Source organism: Micropterus salmoides, unplaced genomic scaffold (assembly GCF_014851395.1).
Source record: "Micropterus salmoides isolate LMB-PRFRI ecotype aquatic unplaced genomic scaffold, ASM1485139v1 Ms_hic_scaffold_8, whole genome shotgun sequence".
Classification (NCBI taxonomy): domain Eukaryota; kingdom Metazoa; phylum Chordata; class Actinopteri; order Centrarchiformes; family Centrarchidae; genus Micropterus; species Micropterus salmoides.
In genome coordinates, this window is record NW_024044570.1 from 36,632,439 (window position 1) to 36,657,968 (window position 25,530).

At 40.8% G+C, this 25,530-nt stretch overlaps 1 pseudogene; it reads right to left on the reverse strand.

The window, feature by feature from the left end:
* Nucleotides 1-25,530, reverse strand: part of LOC119894384 — a 309,889-nt pseudogene that overhangs the window by 230,071 nt on the left and 54,288 nt on the right.

Genomic DNA, 25,530 nt, shown 5'->3' on the forward strand with positions numbered 1-25,530 from the left:
TTGAGATGTTTGATTTGAAAGACAACGTATTCTAATTCAAATGTTGACTAGTCTAATGATCTGAACTCCACCTGCCCTATAATTCCTTTCTATCTCTGGTTTTTCTATGACTAACTCTGTACTGGGTGTTTTGTCAGAATGATTATTATTTGGAATGCTTTAACTGTGCGCTCCACCTCTTGCCTCTGGGCACACGGAAAGCTGTTTTCTCTGCCCTGCTCTGCGCTGAACTGGTGTAATGCCTCACTATCGTCTCTGCTTCTAACAGCAGCAGGTTTTTATGTTGTTTTCCACTTTCATTCCCTCGTGATGATTCAGGTATTGTAATGTCAGTGCCATCTGTGTGCATAAGATGTTCCGTGATGCACTATTGCATTTTTTTTTTCAATGAGGCTCATTTGCATAGAAAGGGGACAATTGTACACCGAATGTATGCATATTCCATCCATCCATCGCCAACCGCTTATCCTGCGTACAAGGTCGCGGGGGGCTGGAGCCAATCCCAGCTAATATCGAGCGAAAGGCGGGGTACACCCTGGAGAGGCCGCCAGTCCATCGCAGGGCCTGTATGCATATTACCTAAAAAGCGAAGTAAGGAAGTATTGCTTAGGATCTATCATTTCAGATGAACACTATAGAGAACAACATAACAGCTGCTGAAAATCTTGTTACTGCTGTCCTGCAGTGTTTAACTTCCAACCTTGTGAGGTAGAAGAGTACTCCAGGGTGCATTAGTACACTATGACATCACCGTTAACGGAGGTTACAATAAAGGCTACGCTTCATTTCATCGAATATGCTATCATCGTCATGACGCAGCCTGTCTCGCAGGTCTTGGAAGAACGGAGGCTACTCATAATAATATTGCTACATTTTGTTTTAAGTTCATGTGACATGACCCCCCCATGTTCACATTTAGAGAGAGAGAGCGTGCTTTGCTCACAGCTTCAGGGCTTGTCAGTGACTAATGAATTGTCCCTAGCAAAATTTTAATCAAAACATTTAGATATAAATGTTGCTACACAAACGGTTAACAGTCTGTGAGAATAACATGAGACACCTGACCGCGACACAGACACCTGTCGCTCTTTCTGCTGTCTCTGTCCTCCTCGCTCAGAGACACCTTTGCTCTGTTTGACTGTCTCTCTGCTCCAAGATGTGAAGCAACTGTGAGCTGAATTTTATCAGAAGTGCTGAAGCTAACATTTGTGGTTTGAAATTTCTGTCTGATTACTGTTTTCAGTTTTGGTTTTCTACCTCTGATGAAGAGCAGCGAGCTCGCCTCAGAGTACAGTCCCAGACGGGCTCTGTGTCTGTCAGACCGTCTAAAGGGGGTACGTAGCCTACTGCCATATCAGAAGAGCAATAACGCAGGGTAATGCACAGCAGAGGGGCAGGTAGATTTTTTAAAATGTTATGGCTTCATTCTCATTAGATTGCGATTTTATTCTCGTAATACGACTTTTGTCTTGTCTTTTGTCTGTTTGTGTTGACACAGATATGTGAAAGAGATTCTGAATGTGCAGAAAGTTTTCAACATGAGCAGAAAACCTGCTGAAACACAGGAGCTATTAAAGTCCAAGAGTTTCTAACTGAATTAAAATGAATTGAGTTAAAAAGGTGCCATAAGCACATTTAAAGACATTAGGCTACTTCTGTCTACATGTGTGTTTGGGATGAAATTGATGAGAAAAGTTGACTGACAGGAGAAACATATCTGACTGCGATAGAGATTGCCTGAGAGCCTTACTGCATTATATTACATTTTTATATTTCTATCTTTTGAATTGTCACCTGCCACCTGAAATTTGTGTTTCCTTTTATATTAATAGACATTTCCATAAATGTGCAGAAAAATGCACCACCAGAATTTGGGTTTTTTTCTCAACCGCGTCTTCATCGTAGAGGTGGAGGGCTGGCTGTAGAGTTTGCCGTGAGACTATTAAAATATCCAAGATTGAGTTCCATGATGTTACAACATTTGAATACCTAGCGCTGAAAATGACTGGCCCAACGTCACTGGCTGTAATTTTAATTTACCGACCTCCAAAATGTCCCTCTGACTTTTTCTCTGATATTAGTGAGTTACTTACTCTTGTCTGTGGTTGTCATTCATCTGTTGTTTTGCTTGGTGATTTTAATATATATGAAAACACTGCACAATGCAAAGAATTGATATCTGTGTTGCCACTGTTTCAACTTGACTCAACATGTAACTTTTGCTACTCACTCCAGAGGTCATATATTGGATCTCATATGTACATCTGGCTTGAATAATATTCTTGTTAATGGCTCTGATTTTGCATTTTCAGATCACAAACTCATAAACTTCAGCTGTAGTTTTTCAATATCTATATCTCCTCAGAAGAAAATGCTGACTTATCATAAAATCAATTCTGTTAATTCAACTTTCTCTGCTTCAATAAGGGCTTCTACTTTATCAGAATGTCTACTGTCTAACTGTCCATCAGAAATCTGCTGTATCTACAATAATGCTCTGTCTCAAATACTACATACAAATACAAATACACCACAACATGTTATGTCAGGCTCTGAGGAGCTTGTAAATAGCTTCTCTAAATTCTTTTCAGACAAATTGATGTCAATCACTTATTCCATCACCAAAAACACACAACATACAAGTGACTCAGACTTAATGTTATCTGGTCCAGCTCACTCATCAAACTCTCTCTCTACTTTTACTCGACTACTCCTGTTGCCATAAGTGATCTAATTGTGAAGTCAAATTCTACATCCTGCCGGTTCGATCCTACACCTACTGTTTCGCCCATCTCACAGCACTGAAACTGCTCTTCTGCGTGTGGTTAACGACATTCTTTTGTCCATGGATTCAGGGTTGCTAAACATCTTGATGCTCCTTGATCTAAGCGCTGCTTTTGACACAGTCTGCCATGTACTACTTTTTTCTCGGCTTTCTGATATCGGCATCACTGGTTCCGCTCTTTCCTGGCTTATTTCCTATACCAGCGACAGAAAGTATTATATCAGCATACAAGGTCATAATTCTGCCACTATTTCACTTACACAGGGTGTTCCTCAAGGTTCAGTTCTTGGTCCACTATTGTTGATCATCTATATACACCCACTTGGTAATATCACACGCAGGCATGGACTTCAATTCCATTGCTATGCTGATGACATCCAAATTTATTTCACCACCAGCTCCGTTAGGCCATCCCTGCCTGACTCACTCACTGCATGTATCAGGGACATCAAGCATTGGCTGTCCCTTAACTTCCTCAAATTAAATGATAATAAAACTGAGATATTAGTGATCGGCTCTGCTGCCTCAGTCAAAAGGATGGACCAGTCCTTCTATATTGATGGTTTCCATATTAAGCCTTCATCACTGACTCGTAACCTCGGTGTCTTATTCGACTCAACTCTATCTTTTGGCTCTCATATTTCTTCTTGTTAAAAACTCTCTCTTTCATCTTCGGAATATTGCTCGTCTAAGATCTTCTCTCACTTTAGCTGAAGCTGAAATCTTAATCCATGTATTAATCACATCACGTCTGGATTATTGCATTGCTTTATAGCAAGATTACAGTACGTTCAAAACTCAGCAGCAAGAGTTCTCATCTCCACCAGGCGTTCTGCTCACATTACTCCGGTGCTTCATGACCTTCACTGGCTACCCGTGGCATCACGTATCCACTTTAAGGTATTGCTTATTATAACATTTAAGGCATTAAATGGTCTTGCACCCCCATATTTGTCTGATCTACTTTTCACTTACCGCCCTGCACAGTCTCTCAGATCAAATGAACCTGGTTTATTGTCCATCCCTTGTTTCTGATTGTCTACAGTAGGTGGAAGGTCATTTAGTGTTAATGCTCCAAAATTATGGAATTTACTGCCCCTTTCACTTCGAAATACTTTAATCTGTGGCTACATTCAAGTTAAAAACATATCTATTTAACATGTATTTCGTTTAAATGTGACTATATGTATCCTATGTGATTGTAACTTGTGTGTTAGTGTGCAAATGTATTGTAAATGTACCATGTAAAGCGACCTTGAGCTCTGGAAAAGCACTATATAAATAAAACTTCTTCTTCTTGAAAACAGGTGAAAACATGAAAGATTTCTGGGCTGGGCTAAGAGCCTGGAAATGCCCCTGGCTTGCTCCAAGGGTGGGGAAACACGATTAAATGTGCAGGTGGTATATGAGGTGGCAAGAATGAAGTTGAATATGACAGCTGATAATCAAACAGCAGCAGGCAGTGGAGAATTGAGTTTAACAGATCGATCAACTAGTCAATCGACAGAAAAGATGAACAATCTGATAATGAATAACTATTGGCATTCGTTTAATGACCACAGTTGTTCACAGAGCAGTCACTCATCAAATAGAGAACAATCAAAACTAAAATGATCATGATCCGTCAGTATATACAGTACGGGTTTTTTGTAAATGTTTTCTGACTTACATATAAGACAGAGAAAGCATGCTTCACTTAATTTATCTCTATCTTTCTCACACACACTCACTTGTCAGCCTGTCTCAGAGTTACCATGGTGACAGTCAGGCTATTAGAGCAAGGCCAAAGAGATGACTTTCATTGTAACCTAATGAGAGCTGCTCAAAAGGCCATCACTCACACTCTCATACACACACACACACACACACTGTGGAGCCATTGTTGAACAGTGCATGCAGTTCCACGATTATGGTGCTCGCTGGCTGTACCAGTTTTACCAATATCATATTGATTAGCAGTCAGCTGTGTTCCACACTGGTCCACATATTATAACCATATGACAGATATGATACAGCTTGACGAATTACACATTTATTTCAGTATATCATTATTCATTTTATTCCTCTCAGCTGACAGTTGTGGTGTCCCAGTGGTGCAGCACAAATAAATTAAAGTCAGTCCCCCGCTCTGCACGGCCCTCTCCACACAACGCTCTAAAGCCGTCGGTGACGTACGGACAATCTCTGATAGGCTATCGCGACTCAGCGTCATGTGACTTCTTCGCTTGAGTTGAAAATATTCAACTCACACAAATTCCTTGCGTCTTTGCATTGACTTTGTCTGTAAACTCACCGCCCCGAACGCTCGCTTCGCTTTTGGTCTGAAAGCACTATAAGTGTAAGCACTAAATTAACTTGAAATGTCTATTTAAAGGTTCAGATTGTAAAATTATCTATTGCCATAACTATTTTTTCAGTGGTGTATAAAGACCTTGCATAATGTAAATAAAACCATTATGTTTTTATTACCTTAGAATGAGCCATTTCTATCTACATACACCACGGGTCCTCTTACATGGACGTCGCCATAGTGCGCCACCATGTTTCTACAGTAGCCCATAATGGACAAACAGTGCAACAGAGCACGTTTCGTCTCCACGTTCTTCTTTTTCTTCTTCTTGTTCAGAATTTTTCAGAGTAAAAGCTCTCAATTCAACTCAAAATAAGACATTGCTTATAAGGAAGTGATTATGTGAGTAGCTGTTGCTGTCATGACTGGTATCTATTTTAGCACCGCTATCAAAGCATTTATTTATTTATATTTTTTGCTGTTATCAAATCACCATAATCTGGTCGCAGACCGTATATTATTGCTGGCAGGCAGTTTTGGTGAGGGCCCATAATCAGACAGAATTAACGTGTTTCCCTTGTCAATGTTTGTAAAAACTTTTTCTATTATCTGGTTTACAATGGGCTGTGGTGCAGAAACAGTGACAATGTTACACACTCATTTTCACTGTTATTTGTCAGTGGCCAATAATATATGGTTTTACTAAATAATTAAGTAAATATAATTTCTTAATATATCTACCTAAATAAACCTCATTTTTTGACTGGCTACTCTCTGCTGTCTCAGAAGACGACACCTTTTGTCCTGTGTCAGCCACCGTAGCTATCCTTAGCTCTTTCACAGTATTTAACCTGTAAGTAGATGCACTGAATGAAGCTAAAGTGTCAGTTTAAGTCTATGGGAAGTTGAAGCATCAGTTTCTGTTTCAGTGAAAGTGCAGAAAAGGCTGAAGATTCAATTGAACCTCAAGCACTGAAAACAGTGACAAAAGTCTAATTTGTGAGTAAGCAATATTGATAGTGAGATGGAATGGTCAGTTGACGTGGAAGTTCTGAATGAAAACATACAGTAAACTGAAAAAGCCAGGTGAGGATAAATATTGAGTAGTTTTTTGTTTTTTATCTTTAGGGGAGGTTGTTTGTTTGTTTGTAGAGATCAGCTGATTTCCGATTTTTTTTTAAAAGTCTGACCTGCCGATTCCGATCTTCCGAAGAACTATAAATGACAACCTACACAAACACTTTAGCAGTTTTTTTTTTATCTTCTTCAGTTGCTTCATTATCCAGCTCTCGGCAGTGGACAGCAGTCAGCATGGGCACCCTGACTGGTCTGCGACTGCGCAGGTCCACTGTGTGTTCTGACACCTTTCTGCAGGCGTGCAGGAAGACATTTTTGTTTAGGGGTGTGCTGCACAGTAGAAATGCACACATGACACGACTGTGTGTGGGCATGCACTTACACACTTTCCTTCAACACAGAGTGGTTACAAGCAGGTCTGGAACTCCGTAATGGTATGTATGTATGTATATATAAATAAAATCATTGGAATAAAAACCCTTGATAACACAATCAACTTAAATGAAGGCCATGCGGGCGCAGCTGGTCATACTGTCACTACCCTCATTTCAATTTGAAAAACTGTTTCACTCTCAGTGTCCACACTGGGGAAATACATGAAGCAAGCGAAAACCTTGTGCCTGCAATAACTGAGAGCAGCGCTGTTTGTGGGCAGAGTTTTGGACGATATATTTTGTGAATTTCAGGGTGGGTAAAAGAGGGTGAAGTGTCTCCCCAATAAGAGAGACGCTGTGCACATTTACGCATGAGGTACAGCAGAATAATTTCATATTTAAATCTCCCGACACGCCGACAGGATTAGTCAGAATCTAACGGTAATTAATATTTTGTGTTCTTCTCCACATCCAAAAGGTCTCACACATAGTCCAGGTTCGTACAGAGAAACTGTCTGGAGTAAAGCAGCCCTCCTCCTGATCAATCCTGAGCTCCATTAGTGCGTCTAAAAAATTTTAGAAGCTAAAAGTTAAATTCTATGTCCTCTTTGTCCTGTCAAGTTTATAACTACAGTTTATAGTTTTGCTGCATAAATTTCCCACGGTTGCTGCTGTGACATTACTGTATTACTGTGCCCATGGAAAGAAACCAACACATCCTCATAAAGAAAACAACAAAATAGGTTGAGGCTAATGACTCCCAAAATGACATATGACCGTTGGAATGTACCTTAAGTACATCACATGACCATCCGTCCACCCTCCACCTCCTTGTGGGGACTTTCCGGCTCTTTATAGCTTTCCTTCATTCACTTTTAGGATCCCCATTAGCACCAGCATAAGAGTTGTCTATTCTCTCTGGGGTCTATTCAACTGGTAATAATAACAGTGACTATTAAATAACTTTTCCATTTTCTCCCAAACTGCAGCATGTTACAGGACCTCCTACCATTCAAACACATGGTCAGGTCAGGCTGCTGGACAGACTTTTCTGTACAAATACAATCCACCTGAAAATAAACTGCAGCATTTAGTACGTAGCATGACATAACTCTGTGTTTCCCAGAGAATGACAGTGTAACTGTGGCGGGGACTTGGCGGGGGGTATATTTGTATATCTTATTTGAAAGAATACATTACCTTTTTTTCTAGTAATTTATTTGTTATCTGACCATTCTCCACTTATTTTAGTGTCTACTCAGAAACTGCTATAATCTGCTCACCTTGTATTTCCCTTAAGACACACACACCAGTCTCTTTCCCTGTATCTCTGTATCTATCGGTGACTTTCTTCATTTGCAGTTTTATAAAGTTGCCCAAAATACTTAGGTATTTTCACACACAAATCCATTTTCAAGGTCAATAAGATCACAGTACTTTGTTCATGATATTATTAGATATTATTATCCACTTTACACATTGTGTCTTGGAAAGATCTGATTGCTTTCAGAAATCCCAGTGTAAAGCACATATGTAATATTTACCAATTTCAAGTGTATCTACATCAGTGTGGTCTGTGGAAGTAACCACTTACAGGGTTTGTCCCTAGTCACAATGGCATCTGAAACTAGCCATCTTTCTCACTGTCACATTAAACCAACAGCAGCTTTAGCTATTTCAACTGTTGTAATGTTTATCTGATACCTGATCAATGAAACCACTGAATGAACCATATGGATGAGAGAGCAGTGTAATGAAGTGTGTTTGATGATGATCAATCATTTGCTAGCTAGCCAAACTATTAGTCAGCTAGACTATTAGTTTAGTTAGCTAAACTGCTACATTAGCTAAATATGGTTAACTCCAGTTAACAGTTTAGCTAAATAAAACAGATATCTAAACTAACAAGTTCTTCCTCCAGTGTTTCTCGCATTTACAAAATAACTTGCTGAACATCAAACCCTTCTAGACTGGAGTAGTACCAGGCCACTGGGCTTGCCTTGATTTCCATCTATCATGGGCTAGATTATGTAGTGTGAGAGTGTGGATATGGATAAGACTGAGACATACACCAATCAGCTATAACATTATGACCACATGACTAATATTATGTAGGTCCTTTTGGACTCCACTGCTGTGGTCTCTGGCACCAAGACGTTAGCAGCAGGTCCTTTAAGCTCTGTAAATTGCGAGGTGGGGCATCCAGATTGAGATGCGGGGAATTTAGAGGCCAAGTCAACAGCTTGAACTCGTTGTTGGGTTCCTCAAACGATTCCTGAACCATTGTTGCTTTGTATCAGGGAGCATTATCCTGCTGAAAAGAAGGCACTGTCCAACCTGTCTAAAAGCAGTAATGCCACATCATGTCTGCCCTCAGTCCTTCTCTTCTCTCACCGCTCTCCAAGGAAAAACTGTGATTAACCGTTTTTGTTCTCACCATCCGTCTCTTTCTGTAATCCTTCCTCTGAACGCCAAGCCATACACCTTCCTGTTGTAGCTTTTCCATCACTATGGTTGCTCCAGAGCTATGTAGAGAGAATTGTTATCTCCATTCAATTTCAATTCAAAGTGGCTTTATTGGCATGACTGCATACAATACAACGCTGCCAAAGCATATTAACACAAACTATCCAATCATAGTAAACAAAATAAAAATAATTGACCTTTTTCACAGCAATGGCATATCGTGGAACACTCTACATCTCTGGGGTGCCCCCCCCCCCCCCCTCAGTCTGGTGGTGTAAAATGCACTATTACTGATGTGCCAGCATCAGAACTTCGGCACAGAAAAACTCTGGTATACTACAATGTTCATTTACTGTATATGTAAAAGTCCTACACTCCAGCTTTAAAAAAACATGAAACAGTAAGTAAATAAACAAATATAAGTAAATAAGCGAAAGAGAAGGAATAAAGAAAAGGAAACATCAACAAACAAGAGAAACAAGAGCATGATGAGGAGAGAAAGAAATGAGAGGAAACAGAAATGAGCAAAACCAAATAAAAAATGAGCAGTGAGGACAAAATGAAGAAGGAAAGTAGAATTGAGAGAACACCGATAAGAGGAGGAGGAGTGGGTCAGGGAGAGGGTCAGACTAGAAAACACATGAGAAACTGAGTATAGCAGAGGAGGAAACAAGAGTTGAATGTGTATGTTCCTCATGTAATCCCACCAAATCCTCCATGCACCTCTGACTGAAGCCCTCAGGAGACCCCAGAGAGAGAGAGCCTTTTTCTTTCATCTTCTCTTTCCATCTTATTTCCCATTTAATATGATTTTTTCATTACCTTTGTACATGCCCCAGATTTACTGTTCTATGTTTTTGTAGACACACCGCTCAATGGGAATAGCAGTAATGATAGTATAAGGTGAATTTATAATTATATAATGAGCTCTATATTGAATTGTTTTAATTGTCATTAGAAATTGTTACTCCAGCAGCAATAATAGCAGAAGTCATAGCAGATGTGGAAGTAGCTAGTGTCATACAAACTGCCATTGCTCTCAAACATTGTGGTTTGTAATGGGGACCATTTAGAACAAGTATACTTATCACCAGCCACCAGAAAAACCCATAGATTCCTTTGTACAATGCTGATCCTGGTCTTTCTTATTGTGACCAAATCATACGAAAAGAGCAAAACCAAGAATGTGTTAGTCAGTCTCTCAAAACTTTGTGACTCTGTCTGCCTCTCAAATCCAGGACTATCACTAGAACAAGCAACAACCTCTTGGAAAGTGAAGCCAATGCGGAAGTGTACTGAAAGACAGAATAAGGTCACTTCTGGTCCCAAAAAACTAAGATGGCGAAGGCCAATACGCCAAACTCAAAAAGGTTCAATATGGAGGCTTGAAAAGGTAAAGCTATAGCAAGAAAACAAGAACGACTAGAGAGAACAGAATCTGTGAGCATCCTCACAGACAGGAACATCCTATTCAGTCCATTGCCCACTTCACTCAGTGGTGCACAGTCACTTCTTCCTCAACGTCAGTTCATCTCTGACACCCACCACGCCACATCATTTTAAAGGTTTCAAAACATCTTGCCAAAGGACTGCAGTTGAAAATTAGCCAGCTGCCAACACTGGCAGATTTACAGCAATGTTGATTAATGTGTGTTGTCCTTATGAAAAAAAAATTAAAGAGGTCATATTATGATTTTCATCTTTCATCATACCTTTTTTGTGTATTTAATAGGTTTGCTAGGTGAAAAAGCCCAAAGTCCAGTAGGGGTGGGAATCACCAGAAGCCCCACGATACGATATTATCATGATATTTATGTTGCGATTCAATTTTAAATATAATGAGATATATTGCAATTTATTACCTTTTTCCAACTTCCAATTAGCTAAAGTCAAACTTTGTCAACATCTGTTTATCTAAAAAGATACATTTCTCTGTTTGTTCATATCACTTTTTCAGTTTTTTAACCCCTAAAGTCCAGCCCAAAGGGAGTTCCCATCTCCCACGGAAAACTCTGCTCTTACAGCTCGTTTGTAGTCTAGCCTTTTCCCTTTCATCCCTGTGACATCACAGGGATGAAAGCAAAATACATGTCATAACGCTCGCCAAGCAGCTACTCCAACACGCCCTCAAAAACACCGGTGGAAAAAAACTCCCCCTACCAAACACTAGCTACCCTCCAGGCAGTCAGTGGACATAAAGTTGTTCCTGTGATGTAGAGACAGAGCTCAGTTAAAACTTTATGGATGAAAGATACTTTTGTTACAGATTATTAACTCACCACTCTGAAACTCTTGCTCCAGTCCATGTTGCCAACCTGGTCGGCAACATGTAGCCTACAGCTGAATTGAAGCTGTTTACCATCTTTTCACTGACCCGCCTCTGCTTCTGATTGGCTAGTAGTGCTTAACTAGGAACTGCACATGTGCAACTCCCAACAAAGATCATTTAGAGACAAGATGTATCACTCCATAGCTAAAACAAAGCGTTCAATACACAGAATGAAAAGAGGAGCTGCAGCAATGTGCAGTATGACAAAAATATGTTTTTTTTTTGATAACACGTGTGTGGCCAGAGGTTGTTGAAGAAAAAGTCTGTTTCATCAGAATCAGCATCAAAATTGCATGCTTTTCTTTAAAAGCTGGAGGTTGTGTATAGAATGGGAGGAAAGTATCTATAATAAAATAAATGAGAAAGCTATTGACAAACATTCAGCTGTGATTGTTTAATTGGCTCATTGGCTTATATTGCATCCTTTTTAAGAAAGGAGATTGTGAATACAGTGGGAGGAGGTCTGGATGAAAATGAAGTTTGTTTGAAGAAAGCTATTAAGCTGTTGTAGCAGTGATAGTAGCAGTAGTGTTGGTAGTGACCATCAGTGAACCTGTCTCTCCGTGTGTCTCTGCTGTGGTCACACATTCTCTTTTGATTCCAGCTCCATCTGTGTCCCTCCTCTCCTCTCTGCTGGTGATGTAACAATGTTTATTATTCATAGCTGCTGAGATTATTGCCCTCATCAGTATTCCTCTCAGGATAGGGTGGAAGAGAAGAGAGAGCAAGAAAGACACATTTCATTTCTATTTCCATTTCTATCTCTGTTTTTTTTCTATTTACCCTTCGATGATGCCTGAGAAGCACTGGCCACTGAGCACACACTGCACTGCCTACATGTGTGTTACATATTACAGCTCCCAACTGACTTCATGTTGTTGCTCTCTGGGCCTTTTTTGGAAGCATTTTCCTGTATCTCACACAAATAATACAGAGGCATTGTTAATACTGCTTCCTGTCCTCCTTCCTTTGCCATGCTGGAACAGATTTCTGCCATCTGCCATTGCCAATTTGCTACACAAACTTGTGTAGTAACCAGAGATCTGCATGACAGCCTGTCTTGTTGTAAATTACTCTGAAGATAACTTCAGTTAGCACAAAATAAGATCACAACCAACAAAAGTAGGCAGTCTCCAATCTCTTTTGTGATGTAGGCAAGAAGTTTTCTTGATTTTTCCCATTCTTATCAACTGATTTGTCATCCACATGATCACTTCTGGAAGCACATTAAAGGGGTATGGGGACAATACTCCTATGCTAATTCAGTCCCTCCCAAATTTGTCATCTTGTTGATAGTGTTGCAGGCTCGCTGCGAATGACACTAGATTCTGTTGCCCCGCTAAAAAAAAGAGGAGAATGAAACAAATACGGTTAGCTCCATGGTATAACCCCCAAACTCGCAAATTAAAGCAAACATCGTTGAAACTTGAATGGAAATCAATCTGGAAGAATTTCATTTAATTTGGCAAGATAGTCTTCCACATATATGAAGGTCCTCCGTAATTCCACAGCAGTGAATTACTCGCCATTAATAGATGGGAATAAGGACAACCCCAGGTTTCTTTTCAATACTGTAGCCAGGCCGACAGTCTGAGAGTCACAGCTCTATTGAGCCATGATTACCTATAGCCTTCAGTAGTTATGACTTAGCTAACTACTAGCTAATGAGCTTCTGTAAAGGGGCTATATCTAATTTTCAGTGGCCACTAGCGGTAAGGTTTTAGTTCCACTGCCTTCCCAAGCGCGTGCTCAAACTCATGAGCAAGCAGATTCCAACACAGAGACCGACACACTGGAGACAGCTTCACACAACATTCTGGAAACTCAAGTAAACTCCCACTGCAACGTTAACGTCAAACTAATCCATGCTCTTTGCGTGACAACTTTACATTGACTGCATTTAGCAGACGTTGGTGTTAGCTTGCCTGCCAATATCTATTTGTGTATTTTTCACCAGAGAGGCTCAGCCAAGGCAGCATAGCTTAATTTATTGGATGACAACATAAACGTTTGGTGAGCTGGACTGAATTTTATAAATGTGATAATAAATAATAAATGCCACACTTTTTCACTTTGATATTGGCATTGGCCCCCAAAAACCCATATTGGTCAGGCTCTAATAGCTATTCATTAATGTTATTTATGATTAATAAATTCAGGATTTTGGCTGAAGCAGCAAGATGATCCTGAAATGGCGACATTTCCTATGTCACATGAATTATGTGGGGTGTACCACATGGCACAATGTTTGAACTTTTTTCTTTATTTGTATGTACTCCCATATTGCATTTCTCAAAAGTGTAATAAGACATGACACTCAGTTTAATCAATCAAACTGGGAACATGACATCACTTCTGTCATCTCTATTTGGACACTGAAGTCTTTATTTTAGCCTAATATCTCTTTTGATCCAGATGTCTTTTAGCTCTGTTCTATTTAAAGTCCATTGTAACTGACTAATTTTGTGTCCTCTCAATCCTACTGGGAGTTTGGTACTGTTGCGATAGAATTTAAAGTACCTTATTTACATAATGACCCTGACCTACTATGTGACTAAAATATGGACAGATATCAATACTACCACCATGATCACCACCACCTTCTCCATCATTACTACCACCATGACTTTTCATAATGACAGCTCTCATTTATTTTTATCTCTCCACTTACTCTTGTAACTGCACAACTTACAGGACTGTCTATGCTAATTATCTACAATGACTGTCACAGATGAAACTCTTCACTGAGGACAATACCACACACACACTTTTGATATGCATAGACTATTTTCAGGACAACTGACTGCACTGTGAAATGACAGGTGTTGCCACGGTAATTAAAACTGTCAGTCATTCTGTCTGTGTTGGTTTGGATGTGACGCAGTGCAGTCTATGGTTGTTTCACTTGACTGTCACATGAACACCTGCCATGTGTTGTCCACACCATCAAACTAATTGTGTTTGGGCTTTTAACAGAGCTCTCTCTCTGTAAACAGTTGTAACTTTAGAAACTTTTTAGTTGTACAGCTTGCTGAAAACAATGCAGTATAAAACAGCAGCCCATTAATAAATCATGGTTCAGCTGGTGTTAATCAAAAACACTGTTAATCTGTTTCAGAGATTTGTTGATTCAGCTGTACGGTCATTTTGGAGGCTGTAGGTTGTGCTGCCATTGAGCTGTCGTGAGTCTAATATTTAGTCTACCCTCTTGTCAAAACACTGCACCATGCTATGAAAACGATGCTATGCCAAAATTTAAGTTGTGGGCTGGAAAGCCAAAACAATAAGCTGAAAGTCGCTTGGTGGAACTGATGGAACTAGGGCTTTTTCTGTGGTTTTGTTTAATACAAACAACTCCTTTTCCATACACGTAGTATGTTATTGTTAATATATCATATTGATTATTGCAAAAAACTTGTCAGGAAGACGGTTTTGAAACATCGCATGGACAAAAGAGATTGTTACTACATCTCTGACAGCACGATGAAGGAGAGCAGGTCAGAAAGCACAAGACTAATAGAAATGAACATTTTGGCACGAGCAGACATAGAGAAATATATAATAATAAGGCCCACACTGTATGTTTCAGTAGTTTTGCATTCTGAGAATATGGAATACAACATATTTACTCATACCAAGTGATGACAACACACTGGCATTCTTTTTTTTTGAGACATGTAATGTTAGTCCACCAGGACAGGTCAAAGGTCGCTACAGTGAGTCACTTAGATGTCAGCAATCTAATGACTCGCAGTGTTTTTTATGAAGTGAGGGATCTTTCTGTCACAAGTTTTAACTCAGCATTTTAAATTAAGTACATTCATGTTGTTATATTCTGTTATATATAATGTTTGTCACTAGAGGCTAATCCAGAGAGGATAGCTCATTAACACACACACACACAAGGTTTTTCTATTTAGCATATTCAGTTTCCATATTCCATACATATTCCCAAACTTCCATTCAATGTTCTTAGTGTTCCATTCATTTTTCTCTGTAATAATTTATAAACAGCATGTGATTATTAGTCCTTATAATTTCACAACAAAAACTACAAAAATAACCACAAATGCACAAACCGAACCCATTTTTAACGAAGTCGTGATTAAGATTTCCCCCCTATGATTAACATTACTTCAGTTAAATTGAATATGCAGGGCCTGTTTGAAGAGGAGTGTTGAGGATTTAGAACGTCCAAGTTTCTTTGCAACACACAAACACACATACAAATATACCCATACACAAGGAGAAACAAACACCATCTGCCCACTTCCTGCTGTTCAGGAAGTCTCAGCAGCACTAAGATGGCTGCCCCCATGTAGAGCCGGCTGAAGACCGGATTGGCCACTGTTTAATCCTTGGAGATAGTTGCTATGCCAGAAGATACAAGACGTCAAGATACAGAAGAGCAATTGTTTTTTTGTCTATTGCTATTATCAGTTGTTTGCTCATCGTTTTGTACATTCATATTGACGAGGGTGCAGTACTTACAAAGTACATTTAGTCATGTTGGATCCTTTAGTACAGCTTAAAATCTCAGTCTTTCAAAGAAAACATACATGTTTTTCAAGTCTTTTTCAAGCTTTGGTTTGGCAGGTAGCTCAGTCTGTGGTGACTTGGCATGGGAACCGGAGGGTGTCCAGCAGAGACCACAGTGTGTGTGTGTGTGTGTGTGTGTACCTCTGACAGTGCTTAATAAGGTAACTAGCATTTATTTATGGTTTATTTTTATTAGGGACCGATACATCTAACATAGATAAACTATAAACAGCAATCCAATATCATGTTCGCATAGTAGACTAGCTGTAGAATATCCGACAGGAGGATAAATGTTTGCTGCCTCTTACCGTCCAGCTAATAGTCATGTTACTTGTAATAAAAAACTTCTTCATCATCCTAAATAAAGGGCAACATAATAACAACTTCAAGTCACACCATTAGCCACAATTACAGTAGAAGAAGATGTATTATAATTTCATAATGAAACTGCTTTATCATCATAAACATCCCGTACATTTCCGGTGTTGTCATAGAAACGGGCTTACACTGGTCTCATCAGCGTCAATTTTTTAAGTACCAGTCAAAAGTTTGGACACGGCTGGGTGTGATTTTCGGATACAGCCCATCTTTGCAGCAGAGACACAGCCTTGTATGACAGCAACACTAATGAAGTGACAAACCATTGCTGTTCTTGCTTGCACTATGATATTTCTACCACATAGCAGTTTGTCCATACGAACGGGTGTAGATTTTCCTCTAGTAGTTCATGAAGCTGACAGAAATGTTTAATTATAACGTTTGTTTGTTGTAGGCTTGTCCCCGACTAAGGATTTACACAGTCGAATCAGGATCCTCAAGTCCTGCCTATAGTCGACTGATAGTCGAATCATGCGTGTTTTTGTGCACAGCGATTGCGAGCCGAAGCTAAACTGAGGTTTATTGATGCCCATTTTCTCTCTCTCTCTCTCACCGGTCTTGTGCAGAGTTTTTGACATGCTGCCGACAACTGCATGCAGGTCGCGGTTACTCGCGGGTCTATTACAAGTAGCGGCTGTTTAAAAAACAATATAATATCTTTCTAAAATATTTGCGTGGTTCATCAACAGTGATAAATTATCCGAAATTCCCACAAGGTGCGGACAACTCGGCACAACACCAGTGCTGGGTCTCTTCAGCAAGTGTTTCTCCTGCCACTACACACATAGGCTATGTCTACACATGCGCACTGACAATTTTGGATTTATTTAAGTTTTTTTTTTCTTTTTACATGTTTATTTACAGCATTAAATGTTGAAATGTATATTGTAATAGGCTGTATATTTACTTATTGGGTGAAAACTGTATTTCAAAAATTAGGTTACTGATGGTGCCGATGTACAGCTGTCTTTTGCCCATTAAGGCTGCGGAGATGTACATTTATGAAATGTTCATGAATAAAACACTGAGGCTGAATTATCCATCCATCCATCTATCATCAACTGCTTATCTTGCGTACAGGGTCGCGGGGGGCTGGAGCCAATCCCAGCTTACATTGGGCGAAAGGCGGGGTACACCCTGGAGAGGCCGCCAGTCCATCGCAGGGCGAGGCAGAATTAAAAATATTTTATTGCCAGAGGAACAACGCAGACATTATACAGACACTATGGATGTGGTAAAGTCGCATGTTGTGGAACTGTGTGTATTTTCCCTCAACATGTTACCTGCTGATTTGGTCTTTCAATGAACATTTGAAAGATACACTGTACAGTGAAGTGCACTGTACAGTATGCATGGAAGATTAAACCCTAAACAGTCTTACTCTGGGTAGGAATATGTGTCTAGGTTTGAATGAATGTTCTGAATATTTAAAGGGGGTTTTAAGTTTCTATTTAAGTTTAAATTAACTTTTGCTGTGGACTTTCTGAAATGCTGGAATTGAGTGTCAGTGTCATTTAATTTGTCACATGGATGTCAACTTCTCCTGTACAGCTGATACCTTGAATACCGTGTTTATATATTTTGCAGCTGATACATACAGACCAGTTCATTAAGTACACCCATACAATCTAAAACAATCCAAGATATGTTCTCCAATGTATCCTGTTTTAATGGGGCTTATCTTTGGCCCTAGGTGAGAAGAGAGGTTCAAACTTGGTCACTTTTGAATCTGAACAAAGCAGTGGTATTGTTGATGACTGCCTATACTGAAAGATGTTTTTATGTTTTGTTGACCGTCATTTACATGCAATATTCTTGGACTGCAGGTTCAATACAACGCCACTACTGAAAATATGACCTCCAAAGTGACCTCACCTCTCTGTTTTAACAATAACTCAAAAACACATGGTGGTCAAACTAAAAACAAATCTTCTATTTATCTTTTTAATAATAATATAATGTATAATAATGAAAATGTGACATTTTGGAGTTGTGTATACTTTCTTACTTTACCTGTTCAAAACCCTACATTTGTTGTAGTCTATAATCTTTTTAAGGGTCCATCTTCTTTTCCTGTCAGCTATTGATAATTACTTTGATCTGCCAATTGCCCAATGAAGATCATGCAAATTTCCTCTTATGCCCTAGATAAGGTCTTCAGCATGCTATTCTCGGACAGGGTTACAACTCTAAATTTTACTTTTTGTACTGAGGGAATACCAGTAACCTTCTGAAACAACTGGGCCAGCCCTGGATCCAACCAAACCAATCCAATAACCTGTAAGAAATCATTTTTTACCACCTATATAGCGGTGGCTGTGGGGCCCAGAGCAGCAGAATGGTTTGCCTAAATCTTGGTCTGGCTAAACTGAAAGAAAGGCAGAAAGCATGGTGTAATCTGCAAAGCAAGCTTTTCTTATAATTACAAATATCTTGAACTGTGGATCATGTCATCACATTTCCATATGACATCATGGGGCATTACTGTGGGATTATTGTATGGAATTTCACATCCAACATGTCCAGCAACATGGCATGGCAGCCCTGTAAATAGTTCTATAATGTAGTTCTACCAACAAGACTGATGACCCATATGATGGATAAAAGAATAACTCATGACTTCCACCTCTTTGGTTAAGGGTTGGTTGAGTTTAGTTAACTAAAGCCTTAACCTCAGAAAAAGACTGTGGACATGGATAAGGTTTGGAAAAGATTGACATTGTTGGTTAACTGTTTAACATTCAACACTATGAACAGCACCTTTCTCTGAGAGTTGGCTTCTGGATTGCCCAGGTTTGATTCCAAAGCCAAAGTGACCCCTACTAGCTGGTCAGGGCGCCTGCATAGAGGGGTGGATCTAGACTTTGATAGTGGTACCTCTACGCTTGTTATGCCATCCTAGTGAGGTTCCTTATTTTTGACTTACCAGCCAGTGTACTAGGTACACCTTGCTAGTACTGGGTTGGACCCTCTTTTGCCGTCAGAACTGCCTTAATTCTTCGCAGCATACTTTGAACAAGGTGTTGGAAACATTCCTCAGAGACTTTGGTCCATATTGACATGATAGCATCACGCAGTTGCTGCAGATTTGTCGGCTGCACATCCATGATGAGAATCTCCCGTTCCACCACATCCCAAAGGGGCTCTATTGGACTGAGATCTGGTGACTGTGGAGGCCACTGGAGTTCAGTGAACTCATTGTCATGTTCAAGAAACCAGTTTGAGATGATTTGAGCTTTGTGACGTGGTGCATTACCCTGCTGGAAGCAGCCAAAGTCTGACCCTACCATCTCAATGTTATTCAAAGTTCGAGGTGTTGTGCGTTCATTGAGATGGTATTCTGCACACCTTGGTTATAACGAGTGGATATTTGAGTTACTGTTGCCTTTCTGTCATCTCCAACCAGTCTGCCCATTCTCGTCTGTTCAAGCTGATGTTAAATTAAGTGAAGATTGTTAATTTGTCTATAGAACATAGAAAAGATATCAATTCAGGTATGATGTAGGTATGATGCAAATTAGCGACAACAGGCATAAACGAGAAACCAGGGCTTGCAAAAGGTTCCTAGGTACATATCGAATATGCACAAATAGGCATTGGGGGAATCCATGCGCTATCTTGGCTGCAGTCTGAAAGGAAGAGGTGTGATGCGAATTCGCGACAATCGGCGTCAAGGGGTTAAGATTATTTGTTCCATAACTTTTGCTCACCTAAGAATGCTGCGGTCTAATACAAATGGTGGTATGTCCTGAGTTGTTCATCTAGATGTCAATACCAGGAAATGAAAGCTGAAATTCTGAACTCTTGTCTCATACTCATCTTTTGATCTTAAATGTCTTCAGTGAACAACAAAAACAAAGGAATCTGTCTTACCGTTCCAATACTTTTGGAGGGGACTGTAAGCAGGTCTTTGTTGGTGCCAAAGAATGCACATTAGTGACTGTGTATTTTTGTATTTATATCTGCAGGCATATATGCTAATATGCTAATGTGTGTGTACTTACATGTAGCGTAGTTGGGGGTTCTTGGAGAAAACACGAGCCTGGATCGTATGCAGGTGGCTCCTCGTAATAGTGCTATAGCAGACACACACAGAAGAGAAAAACAGTTCTAATGAACAACTTACATTCTGAATTATAGTGAGTTAGAGGAGGGGTGGAAACGAAGTAAGCTATGTGTTAAGCTTATTCTGAGAATATAACTGATGATGTCATAGTGACATCATCAGGGTTATCCTAGTCTGGGATGGAGACTACACATGTTAAGTCTTAGTTACATTAGCTAAGCTGATAGTGTGGATTTTGAAAGATATGTGCATTCACCATGCAGGGAGGGTCGAACCAAAAGGTTTTTTGGCTTGACTCATACCAGGGACTAAAAGTTGATATGTCTCAGCTAGAGATTCAATGATTACAGATTTCTTAGCCGATTCCCTTTTTTTTGTAAGTCTGACCTGCCGAAAACCAACGTGGTACTGAATGACATCAGAACAACCAGGTGTTTTCACTGTTGTTTTACCTGCACGGTGCTTGTAAAATATCCACTAAGTCTGCATCTTCTAACGTGATACTAAATAACGTCTCTCTCTGTGTTTTTCTGCTAAGTGCTCAAATATAACCTTCTGTGGTGACCGATAATATACCTGTCATGGCCAATCAAGCTGAAAACCAACCGAGCAACTGGTGCATCTCTAATCTCGGCCTCTGCTGCTTAAATCCTGATGATTCTTTATTTAATCTTCACGTCTCCAAACTTCAACTAAATTTAACCCTTTACTCCCTTTACAATTCAGACTCAAGAAGACATGACATTAGCTAAGAAACGCTGACTTACTGTGAAAACCCTTATTTTGGAGGCATCTAGACTAACTGTGTCTTAAAGGCACTTCAGCCATGGTTACTGCATGGCTTATGTGCATGTTGCCCATTCCCTCTCTGCCTCCAACTCTGGAGTTTAAATCTTAACCATCTCAAATCAAATTCAATTCAAATCTACTGCCTGGATGTCATTACAGCTTGATGTAGCTGAAGGGCATGTGGATCTCCTGCAGGTCTGTGTTCAATAGAAATGAGCTGTCGAAGACAAATGGAGGGATGGATAGGTAAATTGAGAGAGTGAGAAAATGGATCAGGTTGGACTTACAGTCCAGTGTTTCATTATCACTTAGCTGCTCTGTTTTTTTTGCAGTAAGACAAAACCAAATCACTGTGGTAAAATGTACTAGTTTAGACTAAAACGAGTCGTCAGCCAACTGTTGTCAGTTAGTGTACTCTGCATCATGAAAGTGGAAATGAAGCTGCAGAGGAACCTGCAGCTCACTTTTAATCAGCTATTTGTAAGTTGGAGAGGAGCCAGTGTCTGTGCCCTGCTGGAGGACTGGAGCTACAGAGTAGGGGATTTGCTACAGCCCCCCTCACAGTGTCAGTGCAATTTAGATCTACTCTACTCTTCTTCTACAGGTTCATTTGCATTTTTAGCTGTCTCTGTACCTCTGCCAATGGACAACGTTCAAAAACCATGTGTCAGGATGTGTGTGGTTGAAAGGTTAGTGGACCCAAATGCAGGACACGTAGGCTGACTGGTACAGTTCCAAAGGTTTATTAACAAACCAAAAGCGAGTACACTTACAATGAGTCCAGGTAATCCAAAATAATAGCAGTTCAAACAAACCAAGGGGTTCCAAGAAGGGAAAATAATCCAGAAAGCAGGGAGATAGGGAGACACGACAAGCAAGGCAAGCTAAACACGACAACACACTGCAACGTGAAACAGAGTGTATACACGCTACAATGACCGGACAGGGAATGAACAGAAACAGCAAACATTTATACACAGGGACTAACGAGCAGGGCAGGAGCAACACAGGTGACCGGGTTTAGGGTTAACGAGGCAGAGAGACAGCAAGGGGAAACAGAGAGACAGGCAGGCAGAGAGACAGCAGGGGGGAACAGAGAGACAGGCAGGCAGAGAGACAGCAGGGGGGAACAGAGAGACAGCAAGGGGAAACAGAGAGACAGCCAGGCAGAGAGACAGCAGGGGAGAACAGAGAGACTGGCAGGCAGAGAGACAGCAGGGGAAAACAGAGAGACAGCCAGGCAGAGAGACAGCAGGGGAGAACAGAGAGACAGCCAGGCAGAGAGACAGCAGGGGAGAACAGAGAGGCAGGCAGGCAGAGAGACAGCAGGGGGGAACAGAGAGACAGCAAGGGGAAACAGAGAGACAGCCAGGCAGAGAGACAGCAGGGGAGAACAGAGAGACTGGCAGGCAGAGAGACAGCAGGGGAGAACAGAGAGACAGGCAGGCAGAGAGACAGCAGGGGGAACAGAGACAGGCAGGCAGAGAGACAGCAGGGGGAACAGAGAGACAGGCAGGCAGAGAGACAGCAGGGGGAACAGAGAGACAGGCAGGCAGAGAGACAGCAGGGGGGAACAGAGAGACAGGCAGGCAGAGAGACAGCAGGGGGAACAGAGAGACAGCCAGGCAGAGAGACAGCAGGGGGAACAGAGAGACAGGCAGGCAGAGAGACAGCAGGGGAGAACAGAGAGACAGGCAGGCAGAGAGACAGCAGGGGGAACAGAGAGACAGGCAGGCAGAGAGACAGCAGGGGAGAACAGAGAGACAGGCAGGCAGAGAGACAGCAGGGGGAACAGAGAGACAGGCAGGCAGAGAGACAGCAGGGGAACAGAGAGACAGGCAGGCAGAGAGACAGCAGGGGAACAGAGAGACAGGCAGGCAGAGAGACAGCAGGGGGAACAGAGAGACAGGCAGGCAGAGAGACAGCAGGGGAGAACAGAGAGACAGGCAGGCAGAGAGACAGCAGGGGAAACAGAGATACAGCCAGGCAGAGAGACAGCAGGGGAAAACAGAGAGACAGCCAGGCAGAGAGACAGCAGGGGAAAACAGAGAGACAGGCAGGCAGAGAGACAGCAGGGGAGAACAGAGAGACAGGCAGGCAGAGAGACAGCAGGGGAAAACAGAGATACAGCCAGGCAGAGAGACAGCAGGGGAGAACAGAGAGACAGGCAGGCAGAGAGACAGCAGGGGAGAACAGAGAGACAGGCAGGCAGAGAGACCGCAGGGGAAAACAGAGTGATAGCCAGGCAGAGAGACAGCAGGGGAAAACAGAGAGACAGACAGGCAGAGAGACAGCAGGGGGGAACAGAGAGACACTAACACAGGCAAAACACAAGACGTACATTAACTGGAACTCAAAGTACTTAGTGGACAAGCAGGCAGAGGAATAACTGGGGGGATAGACGCAAGCAAATCTAAATGCAGAAAAAATACACTAAACATAATAAGGCAAAACTAAAACAGGACAGACAGGCAAACTGAATAATAAACTGAACAACGAAGACAGACTATCACAGAACAATCAAAATCAGAATAATGAAACTAAACAGATCATAACTACACAAACAGACCCCCCAACAAAACACGCAGACATCATCAGACCAACAAGCACGAACACAAAGTGTAAACTAGACAACACAGGATTGACAGATACAGGAAAGATACAGATACAGATACAGGATAGACTAAGCATAACCAAACTGACTAAGAACTAACCAAACAGAGCAGACACACCCACAGTGTGACAGCAAGATGTAACTTCTTCAATAACATTTCAGATAACTTTTTAGTGGAAGAGGTATTCAGATCATTTACTTAACTAAAAGTAGTAAAATCCACTACAAGTAAAAGTTCTTCCTTCAAAACTTACTTTAGTAAAAGTCTATAGTAAATATTAGCAGCAAAATGTATGGGAATGGGAAATTACAGTGTCACAGTTTGCATCAGTTTTTCATAATGTTTTAATTCCTTTATAGCCTGTTGGGTAGTTTAATCTGCAGCAATACATAAAAAAACGAGATTAGAAAAACAGCCCTGTTTCCAGCTCATCTAAGGACAGTTTTAATAGTTTATTTAGATTAAGAAGTAGGGTACCTTTCTAAACCCTAAAGGAACACTGAAAGAGTAATCCATGCATTTATAACGTCTCGACTATACTACTGTAATTCTTTGTATGTTGGAGTGGATCAGTCGTCTCTCAATCGGTTACAGTTAGTCCAGAATGTAGCAGCTTCTAACTGGAACTAAAAAGCATGAGCACATTACCCCTGTTTTAGCCTTGCTCCACTGGCTTCCTGTCCGCTTTAGGATTGATTTTAAGATTTTATAATTATGATATTATTTAAGCACTGAGGTCATCCAATCAGATGCTCCTCGATGTCCCCAGATCCAGTCTAAAAACTAAAGGTGACCAAGCCTTCTCAGTAGCTGCTCCTAATCTTTGGAACACTTTACCTGTTGAAATAAGAAATACCCGACTCCTGTCACTTTCAAATTCTTGCTAAAGACGTATCTTTATTCATTGGCCTTCAAACAGAGTTAAGTAGTGACATTTATTTGACTTCATCCTTCAGTTCATCAGAAAAATACAAATTCTAAATCACCACATATTTTCACTGGGCAGGAAAGGTATGAACACTGCAATCAAAAAAGTAACTAGTAATTAAAGCTGTCAGACAAATATTTGCCTCTGAGATGTAGAGTAGGAGTATAAAGTAGCATAAATTGGAAATACTCAAATAAAGTACAAGTACCTTGAATTTGTACTTAAGTACAGTGGTTGAGTTAATGTACTTAGATACATTCCACCACTGAAAACAAAGTTGCCTATTAGTCGATTAACATACTAATTTATCCAAAATAAATATCAAAAACGTGTCTAATCAATAAATCAATATTTTATTCAATCATCAACGTCACTGTGTTTTGATGATAACAATAACAGACATTAATTAGCTATGGTCTACGTTGGGCTCCATCCAACCAGAGGTAATGATCACTATCCTTCCGCAGCGCACCTGCTCACTCTCGTGACCTCCTCTCCCTCGCCCTGTACACTCCAGCGCCCCGCTCCCCAACCGGTAGACCTACTGTGGGCTGAGTTGCCAGTGGTCGTTCCCTCTTGCTGGATGAAGTCCAATGCTCCAGATTTTACGCACGGCCTAGTCCATGTGTTCCTGCAGCTGGAGGCTCTCTGCAGCACTGCACAACTTTCTAAATTCTTTCTAAGAAAATATTGGTCAGGTCGAAACAGTGTATAGAGGCTGAACGAAAATGAACTAAACCTATTCCGTTTAATCCATGTCCATCCATCCATCTTCATCCGATTATCCGGGGTCGGGTCGCGGGGGCAGCAGCTACAGCAGGGGACCCAAATTTCTCTTTCCCGAGCCACATTAACCAGCTCTGACTCTGGAATCCTAAAGCGTTCCCAGGCCAG